The sequence below is a fragment of the Heterodontus francisci genome, unplaced genomic scaffold, assembly GCF_036365525.1.
Source record: "Heterodontus francisci isolate sHetFra1 unplaced genomic scaffold, sHetFra1.hap1 HAP1_SCAFFOLD_61, whole genome shotgun sequence".
Lineage (NCBI taxonomy): Eukaryota > Metazoa > Chordata > Chondrichthyes > Heterodontiformes > Heterodontidae > Heterodontus > Heterodontus francisci.
In genome coordinates, this window is record NW_027141441.1 from 6,841,760 (window position 1) to 6,852,285 (window position 10,526).

At 45.8% G+C, this 10,526-nt stretch overlaps 1 non-coding gene across 1 annotated transcript; it reads left to right on the forward strand.

Moving 5' to 3' along the window:
• The first annotated feature begins 4,974 nt into the window (after positions 1-4,974).
• Positions 4,975-5,046, forward strand: trnat-cgu (transfer RNA threonine (anticodon CGU)). The gene has a single exon. It is a non-coding gene; the product is annotated as a tRNA-Thr (tRNA).
• The last annotated feature ends 5,480 nt before the right edge of the window (positions 5,047-10,526 follow it).

Consider the following 10,526-nt stretch of genomic DNA (forward strand, 5'->3'; position numbering starts at 1 on the left):
TGCCTCCACAGGATCTCCTAATTGACTCACGCTTTCATTGACTGTCCATATGTTGGTAAAAGACTTCAGTGTTCCCAGTTATGTGACCTGCTAATCTTTTCTCATACATTCTCTTGCTGATCTCATTTCCTTTTTCAGCTCTCCTCTGTACTTTCTGTATTCTGCTTGCTTCTCTACTGCATATGAATCCTCACATGATTTCGATATTAATGATTTTTGAACTATTTTGTTGAAGGATTGAGTTTTGTAAATTTCTCCCTGGCTCCCCTCATGATCAGGCAGAAAGTTTAACTGCTGTGTTTTCAAACAGCAACAGCTTTATTTGAAAAGCCATTGGGACAGGATTCCGGGTTTTAATCCAGTCACAAATCTGGTTCTGATGTCTTGTGGCTCCAGCTGTCACATGACCTGTCAGAGGATGACCTCATAATTGGCCCAGTCATGGAGCTGTGGGTTGATGTTTAAATTGTTTCAAAATAATTTTCCAGAAGGACAATCAAAATGAATCGATATATAAAAGGTAGATTTTGTGAATTTGTGCTCCCAGTGGAAATCCCTGCAGAGTCTGCTGGTTTTCATATCCCCAATTCCCCACAGGAAGCTCTGTTTCGGAATCTGTATTCATTATATCAATATTATACAGAATCATTTCATGGGAGACCCCAGTGTGAATTGTAAACAGGTGGTTCAGTTTTAACTTTCAAAGTAACACAGAAGCAAAATACTGCAGATGCTGGAAATCTGAAATAAAAACAGAAAATGCTGGAAATACTCAGCAGGTCTGGCAGCACCTGTGGAGAGAGAAACAGAGTTAACGTTTCAGATCTGTGACCTTTCATCAGAACTGGGCTGAAATTGTCTGAGGGCCAAGTGGCCTCTTTCTGTGCCTTAAACTTTCTATGAGTCTAAGATTCTATGAGATTCTGGAATCAATTTCAGGGTCGATGACATTGCACTCTGTAAGGATAGGAAGATGGAGATTATTAAGTACAGTGCAAGAATATAGATGCTTTTACATTATTTTAATCAAAATTGATTTAAACTTTGTGTTCACGAATCCTATCTTTTGATCACAATGACACTGATAACAATGGAAAAAGCAAGACTTGCATTTCACGACCACAGGACGTTGCAAAGCCTTTTACAGCCAATGAAGGACTTTCCAAGTGTAGTCACTGTAGTCATGTAGGAAACATGGTGGCCAATGTGCGCACAGCAAGCTCAAGAAACAACAACGTGATAAAAACGAGATAATCTGTTTTGAAGTGATGTTGATTCAGGGTTAAACAATGACCAGCATCCCAGAAATAATTCCCCTTCTATTCTCTGAAATAGTGCCATGGTACCTTTAACATCCACCTGAGAGGGCAGAGGGATCCTCAGTTTTCTGTCTCACCTGAAAAACAGCATTTCTGATAGTGCAGCACTGCCTTAGTACTGTACTGGAGTGTCAGCCATTTTTAAAGGGCTGTTAGTCCTACTGGAAAATATTTAAAGGAAGATTAAATGAAATGAAATAAATACATTGCTTTTGCCTCTCTCCCATCCCCCCAACAACAGTTAAATTAATTATTTGCCCTTCCCTCCGAAAACCTACCTTTACTATCTGACCTTCCGCCCAAAACTGCACAAACTGTAAACTATAACCCTTCCCATCATCCCCTACACCCATGACATTAATTTGACTCCGTCCCCCCACCCCCACACTGAGAAACTTACCTTCTCCCCCCTCCCCACCAGTGTTGCACCTCATTTGCCCGGGTGGGGCTCCGAAGGCACGGCAGTGCCGGCCACTGGGCTGAAGATCGCAGCGGAACATCATGAAGTGATGGCATAATAATTAATGCAGGTTAGTGGTCCCGTTGCCGAGCGGTGGGGGTCCCCCACAAGGCCTCGAAGTCGCCGGCAATATCGAGGCAGGCCCTGCCGGCGTTGAGGTCCGTGGCGGGTCTCATCCGTGGCCATCTTCAGGCGGCCCCCACCCCACCCCCACCACAGATCTCGACGTCGAGGGCTCTATAGAATCCAGCCCATTGTTTCTGTCAATCTCAACTCCACAAGGATTTGCCTGTTAATTGTAGAAAAATTAAAGCTCTCTAACCTTTTGATAAAAGGGTTCAAATCCATTTCCAAACAAATGATAGTTCTCATTGTATCTAGAACATGTTTTCTTACATACAAACATACCAATTAGGAGCAGGAGTAGACCACTCGGCCCCTCGAGCCTGCTCCACCATTCAATAAGATCATGGCTGATCTGATTGCAACCTCAACTCCACATTCCCACCTGCCCCTGATAACCTTTCACCCCCTTGTTTATCAAGAATCTATCTCCCTCTGTCTTAAAATATTTCAGAATTTCTGTCGTCCAGCAACTCTCACTTTATTTCCTGGATTTCACCGAAAAAATGTATTTCCACACTTTGGATATCCTGTACTTCATTCATGTTTTTGCTCTCTGGGGATTTCCCTTTAATTATATTCAGTGCTGGTATTTTACTGCCACACACTGACTGAAAGTGTCCCAACTTTCTGCAGGAAAAACACTCAGCTTCTTTGGCGAGGCAGTTTTCCCACTTGTGTCTCTCTCGGCGACACCTACTGCAATTGGTTGCAGCTACCACTAGATGCTCTTCCCGTCTTTCTTGTCTTTTACCACTAATTTTTCCTTTTGTTTTCTTAACAAATTCAATTGAGTCTGCAACTCTCGAGATCAGACTCTCCCTGTCCCCTCGAACAACGGATTGGTTAAACTTTCTAACCTCTGCTTGGCTGCTCAATTGATACTCTTTCGTTAATGTGAGATCAGCCCTGGACTGTAGATGATCTGAAAGGGTGTTGTCTAATACTCCGAACACAATCCTGTCTCCATTCAGCTCTTCCCTTAAGTTGCAGTATTCACAAACCTCCGTGAGATTGTACAAGTCATTGATAAATGAATGAATATTCTCCCCTTTCTGTTTTGTACGCTTATTAAATTCAAAGTGATTCCTGACAATGCAGCAGCCAGCCGACGTCATCAGAGCGCTCCAAGCTGCGCACATGCACAAACAGTCTCCTGCGCTCTGAGATGCTGTGCATGCTCAGCCTACGTCTTCCAGGAGGAAGTGGCGCATGCACGGGAAAACTCTCTACCCCCTCTCAGCCACTCACTCCAGGCCGCTCACTGCCCGCTCCTCGCTACCCCGCTCCCCCGCCGTCCGGCCGCTTGCTACCCCCCCCACCCCGGCACTGCCCTCTCTCCGTCCACTCACGCCCCGCTTCCCCCCCACGTCCTTCCAGACACTAGCTCTAAGCCATGCTGCTTCCCTCCTCTCGGCCTCTCGCTCCAATATTCGATCATTCTTCACCGCACCACCCGATAAAGCAAGGCGAGCCTCGAGGGGTGATGGGGCAATGTTGGAGCGAGTGGCCGAGAGGAGGGAAGCGGCAGAGCCCATGGCCTGGAGTGTGAGCAGCCAGAGAGCAGGATGGGGGTGGTGGTGGGTGAAGCGGGGAGTGAGCAGTCAGAGAGTGGGATGGGGGGAAGCGGGGAATGATCGTCCGGAGAATGGGATGGCACTGTTTAAAGGGGATTTGAGGAAAAAATGTTTCACCTCGAGGGTGGTTGGAATCTGGAACACATTGCCTGAAGGAGTGGTAGAGGCAGGAACCCTCACAACATTTAAGAAGTATTTAGATGAGAACTCAAAACGCCACAGAATACAAGGCTATGGCCACGTGCTGGAAAATGGGATTAGAATAGATAGGTACTTGATGGCCAGCACGGACACGATGGCCGAAGGGCCTGTTTCTGTGCTGTATAACTCTATGATTCTATGAAACCTCACTGAATTACAGAGGGTGTGCAGCACTGTCAGAGGTGCTGTCCTTCTGATGAGACTTCAAACAGCGCAACGTTCTCCGAGTATCAACCAAAACATGTCCATTGTGTAGATATGTGCCATATTTGCCGATGAAATGACAGTCACTGCTCCGAAAGTAATTCACTTTAGGTGAATTAAGATGACTTGGTACTATATAATGCACAAGAAGGAGCGGGGGACTGTTGGGGGTGGGACGGAGGCGGCGATGGCAGCCTTTGAGGGGATTTTTGGGTCGAAGTTGTTTTCTGTGATAAATTGAGGAGCTCCATCTTTAAGCCTGGCAGCTGCCTGAATGTCACAGACAGTGACGTTTCAGTGGAAGAGGCTGCATTTGCGCATGTGCTAGTACAGCGTCACCTGGTGGTTGCGTTGTCAGCAAATGCAGCGTTTTAACTTTGGCTCCACGATGACATTTTTTTCCTCAATTAAAATAGGTTGAGTGCCTTAATAACTTCTTCACATGTTGCCTTCTGTTCTTCATGAGGATGTTGCCTGCACACTCCCTTCATTGCAGACAATAGCGTACTGACCTGTTCCATGTCTGGCTTCTGCACGAGACCCGATGCAGTACGATACCTTGCAAACCTCTGGAACCATCTCGGCCAGTCCTCGGCTTGGTTCAGTCCAGTGACCTTTTCAAAGGTACAGGCAAAGATTTCTCCATCTTCGCTTTGGTTTACTGTGGCCCCCATATAATATTCTGATATCTGTCAAGGCTTAGTACAGAATTTATAAGAATCTGACGGTTAAAATAACCTGAGTTTACTCTGCACATCTTGCATTGAAGGTTTCATCCTCAACTCTCCATGAGGTGCCGTACAGATTATATGACAGCACTTCCTGTGATGATGCACATAGTCTATTTATATAATCTGCCCAGTAACAACCCAATGTCCACTCATATTATTGTACAGATGTGAGAAAAGCTGAGGATGGGAATGGAACGTCTGAATGAAGATTTCATGATGCTGATGATAGAAATGAGGCTGATCTGTTCCCCATTCCACAATCCCTCTTCATTTCTGTGCATGTTTCTCGATGCTGTTTCAACCAAATTGAAAAAGAATCACAAATCCTCCTCTGGAGCCTCAGGTGCCCATTCAGGAAAGGCATGGTGGCCAAGTGGTAAGGCGTCAGTCTCGTAAATTGAAGATCACGGGTTCAATCCCCGTCCATGCCTTATGATTAGTTTATCACTTTAAATGTGATGTTTCTGGAAAAGATGTCCGTTGCATTTGTGTCGGCCATCTGGAAATCAGTGTCATGTTGCACTTTATCCTGGACACTGGGAAGAACATGACGAGAAGCCACATGGTTCCGCGAGCCTTCTCTGCCATTGACAGAGTGAAAATAACTGAGGTCCAAGCACAGAACCTTATTACTGTGCATTTGCTTTATATTTAACAGAGCTATTCTATTAATCCCACATCCCGCACTCCTGTCCTTTCCCCCATTGCCCTGTTATATTTTCCATGTCAGATATATATCCAATTCCATTTAGAGTTAACATTGAATCTGCTTCCACTGACCTTTCAGGATTGCATTCCAGACCAGAACAACACACTGCTGAAAAAACAATCTCCTCATCACAACTCGAATTCTTTTGTCAATTACTTTAAATGTGTTTCCTCTGGTTACTGACCCTTCTGTCACTGGCAACACTTTCTCCTTCTTTACTCTATCAAAACTCTTCAGGATTTGCATTTCCTGCTGCCTTTGCTGATATAACAAGGCTGAGCACACATCACCAAAAGGAATATGATTGGCTCTGAATCACATTTATCCTTCCTGTCAATCTGATGTGGACCTTGTATTTTCCCGGAACCAAACAACCTGACCAACAAGTGTGGGTTCCAGCGATTCCCACCGCTCTGAGAGAGAGAGGATGTGATAATGAGCCAGATAGAAGAAAGGAGTGAGATAGAGAGTAAAATAGCCCTGGTCTGTTTCTACTAACCCCCGGCCCCCCACTTAAAATGGCATCATTTTCTCCTGCCTCTCCACATTCTAATCCATTGATTAATGCAATCCTTTCATCTGAAACATAGAACATAGAACAGTACAGCACAGTACAGGCCCGTCGGCCCACGATGTTGTGCCGAACCTTTAACCTACTCTAAGATCAAACTACCTACACACCCTTCATTCTACTATCATCCATGTACCTATCCAAGAGTCGCTTAAATGTCCCTAATGTATCTGCTTCTACTACCACCGCTGGCAGTGCATTCCACGCACCCACCACTCTCTGTGTAAAGAACCTACCTCTGACATCTCCCCGAAACCTTCCTCCATCACCTTAAAATTATGCCCCCTGGTGATAGCCCTTTCAGCCCTGGGAAAAAGTCTCTGGCTATCCACTCTGTCTATGCCTCTCATCATCTTGTACCCCTCTATCAAGTCACCTCTCATCCTTCTTCGTTCCAATGAGAAAAGCCCTAGCACCCTCAACCTTTCTTCGTAAAACATACCCTCCAGTCCAGGCAGCATCCTGGTAAATCTCCTCTGCACCCTCTCTAAAGCTTCCACATCCTTCCTCTAATGAGGCGACCAGAACTGAACACATTATTCCAAGTGTGGTCTAACCAGGGCTTTATAGAGCTGCAGCATAACCTCGCGGCTCTTAAACTCAATCCCCCTGTTAATGAAAGCCAACACACCATAAGCCTTCTTAACAACCCTATCAACTTGGGTGGCAACTTTGAGCGATCTATGGACATGGACCCCAAGATCCCTCTGTTCCTCCACACTACCAAGCATCCTGTCTTTAAGCCTGTATTCTGCATTCAAATTCGACCTTCCAAAATGAATCACTTCACACTTTTCCAGGTTGGACTCCATCTGTCCCTTTAATTCCTGTTTCCTAATCCATTGATGTTTCACAATGTACTGAACTGTCCCAATCCATTGATATAACTCAGTCTATAGAATTTCCCAATCCACTGATATTTTCCAGTCCATTGACTTTCCCAATCCATTAATGGTTCCTGACCATTGACATTCCCAATCCATTTATATTGCCTGTGATTTCAAAGCAACTGTGGAATACAAATGGTATTAGTATTATCAGATACATCGAGACGAGGTGCAATAGCCAAGTGGACAGATGTCAGGTTTATCAAGAAAAAAGCACTGGCTCGATATTTGTCCAGTCGATCACTGGATCTGAACTCTCAACCGACTGTTTTTCTGTGGGTCTGCTGACTTGTAGATGTGAAGAACCATTGGATGTTTCTCAATCCTCTGACTTTTCTCATTCTTGTGCCATATTTGTTCCTTTGGGTTCACCAGTGAAGAAAATTATTCCCTATTACATTTGGTGAAGACTTTAATAACCTCACATCCTTGTGTCTCACCATCTCAGGTCAAACTCCCAACAGAAACTTTAAACATTTAACTATTCTGCTGGAAACATTTTCAAGGGCGCAGCCATTCCTTCATTACGCTTCCTTCTTTGACATGTGATTGACAAACATGTGTGTAATGGAGAGAGAGAGAGTGAAAAAAAAGAGAGAGAGAGTGCAATAGAAAGTTAGAGGACCAGCTAAAGACAGATAGAGAGAGAGAGGCAGAGAGAGGTAAAGCGATAGACAGAGAGAGAGAGAGAGAGAGAGAGAGAGAGAGAGAAGGAGAGAGAGTCATTGAGTCCTGGAGTCACTACAGTACAGGAAGTCATTTTGCCCATCAAGCCCATGTAAATCAGTCCATTCAGTCCCATTCACCCGCTCTATCCCCATCGCCCTGTAAGTTATCTAAACCTCTCATATTTATTATAATCTTGTACATGTCTATCAAATCTCCCCTCAATCTCCTTTGCTCCAAGGAGAACAACCGCAGCTTCTCCAACCTAACCTTACAGCTAAAATCCCTCATGTCTGGAACCATTCTGATAAATCTTCTCCACCCTCTCAAGGACACTCACATCCCTCCAAACGTGTGTTGACTAGAACTGGATGCAATTCTCTGGTTGTGGCCCAACTAGAGATTTATACAGGTTCAGCATAACTTCCCTACTTTTGTACTCAGTACCTCTATTTATGAAGCCCAAGATCCCATATGCTTTGCTAACTACTTTCTCAATGTGTCCTGCCACCGTCAAAGAACTATGCATATGAATCCCCAGGATTTTATTCCTAAAAATATGCTTTCTTCATATAAATCTGTAAAAAATGCATTATACAACAGTTCAAAACAGCACCAAGTTGACATTCCAAAAAGTGCAAAGGAAATCAGTTTTCTTCAATACAGGAGTGAGTTGCCTCACAACCCTTCCACTCCATTTTACCTGACATGGACATTTTACAGCAAACCCATATCTGGTGCATACAACACGAGGGGTTTCCAATGGGTCCAGCTGCCCAGTTCACTATGGCGGGGGGACCTTACACAGTGGTCTTTCCCCAATGAGCCTTTGCAGTGGCTACCCCAAGCTTTAGTGCGTCCCTCAGCACGTAGTCCTAGACCTTGGAATGTGCCTGTCTGCAAAACTCGGTCGTGAACAACTCTTTGCGCTGGAAGACCAGCAGGTTTAGGGCAGACCAAAGAGTGTCTATCACCGAATTGATGGTCCTCCAGCAGCAGTTAATGTTTATCTCGGTGTGCATCCCTGGGAACAGCCCGGAGAGCACAGACTCCTGTGTTACAGAGCTGCTTGGGATGAACCTCGACAAAAACCACTGCATCTCTTTCCACACCTGCTTTGCAAAGACACATTCCAGAAGGAGGTGGGCAACTGTCTCTTCCCCACCACAGCCACCTCGAGGGACGCGTGTGGAGGGGGCGAGACTTCCGGCATGCAGGAAGGATCTGACAGGAAGGGCTCTTCTTACCACCAGCCAAGCTACATCTTGGTGCTTGTTTGAAAGTTCTGGTGATGAGGCATTCTGCCAAATGACTTTGGCAGTCTGCTCGGGGAACCATCCGACCTGATCCACCATCTCCTTTTCCCGTAGGGCCTTGAGGACATTCCGTGCAGACCACTGCCTGATGGATTGGTGGTCAAAGGTGTTTTCCCGCAGAAACATTCCCACGAAGGATAGCTGGTACGGTATGGTCCAACTGGATGAAGCGATCCGCGGCAATGTGACCAGACCCATCCTTCGCAACACCTCAGCACATAGTGACACTTGGTGTTTGTGTACTGGGGCTCCACACACAGCTTGGTGCAGCTGCACACGAAGGTGGTCATCAGGATGAGGGCGACGTTGGGTACATTTTTCCCGCCCTTGTCCAGAGGTTTGAACATCGTGTCCCTCCCGCCCTGGTCCATTTTAGATCTCCAGATGATGCAGTTGAAGTCACCGCCCAGGATGACCGGCCTGGACGTCGCCAGCAGCAGTGGGAGCTGCTGGAAGACGGTCAGCCGCTCGCTCGTTGTACCGGGGCGGACACGTTGATCAACCTGAGCGGAGCGTTGTTGTACATCACGTCTGCTACGAGGAGGCGGCCGCCCACCACCTCCTTAACTTCGGAGATGGTGAAGTTACCTCCCCGCAGCAGAATACCCAGGCCGGAGGAACGGCAGTCATTACCCCCGACCAGATCGATGGCCCGTGGGACCACCATCGCGACCACTGCCTGTCGCTGCTGAGGTGTGGTATTCCACACTCCTGCAGAAACAGTAGGTCAGCTTTGACCTTGGCAAGGTAATCCAAGGTTGAAACACATCGCGTAGTAGATTTAATGCTACGCACATTAATGGAAGCAATTCTTACACCCATTTTTTACTAAAAATTAGTTGTTGCTTCCCATACCATTTGTCCTCGCCTCCTTGATGAAGGGTCACTGACCCGAAACGTTAACTCTGCTTCTCTTTCCACAGATGCTGCCAGACCTGTTGAGTGGTTCCAGCATTTCTTGTTTTTATTTCAGATTTCCAGCATCCGCAGTATTTTGCTTTTATCTCGCTGTCTCTTGCTGGTTTGCTCAGTACCTTTCTCTGTCTGTTCATTTCTGAGTCCTGATAATATCTTCCTGGTTTTCTGTGTGTCTTTCTCTGCCTGCCTCATTGTCGGTGCTGTTACTCAGTGTCCTTGTGTCATTGTGCAGTGAGGGTGAGTCCGTCAGCACGTGTGTTGCTGAGTCCGGGATTCTTGAGAAATCCGACGACAATCCTATTTTTATAAAAACATTGGGGAATGAACATATTTCACCACCGGGCAGCTGAAATTGAAAGCAGTCGTTAGCAGAGTGGTGCAGCGGAAGTGTGCTGGGCCCATAACCCAGAGATCAATGGATCGAAACCATTCTCTGCTATTTATGTTTGGTAATAATACAAACAGTTCACTTTCAAAACGTCAAGTATTTACCTAAAATAACAAGATGCTTCCAAAGGCACTCGATTGCAATCAGCTTCTTCTTTCCAGTGAACACATCAATCAGTAACAAATCACTTTTGCTCACACGAACACAAGCTGCAAACACGGACCAGCCGAGTCTCTCCCACTTTGTCAACCCCTTCCTGCAGAGCCTCCTCTCCACCACCAGATGGTGATGTGGGCCACAATAAAACCAGGACAAATGGTCACAGTGAGGAGACGGTCAGTAACAGAAAATATAACAATAACAGGGAAAACCTTTACACAACAACAGGGTACATCTTTACACAACAGAAAACATATTTACACAACAGGAAATACCTTTAGATAACAGGGAGAACAC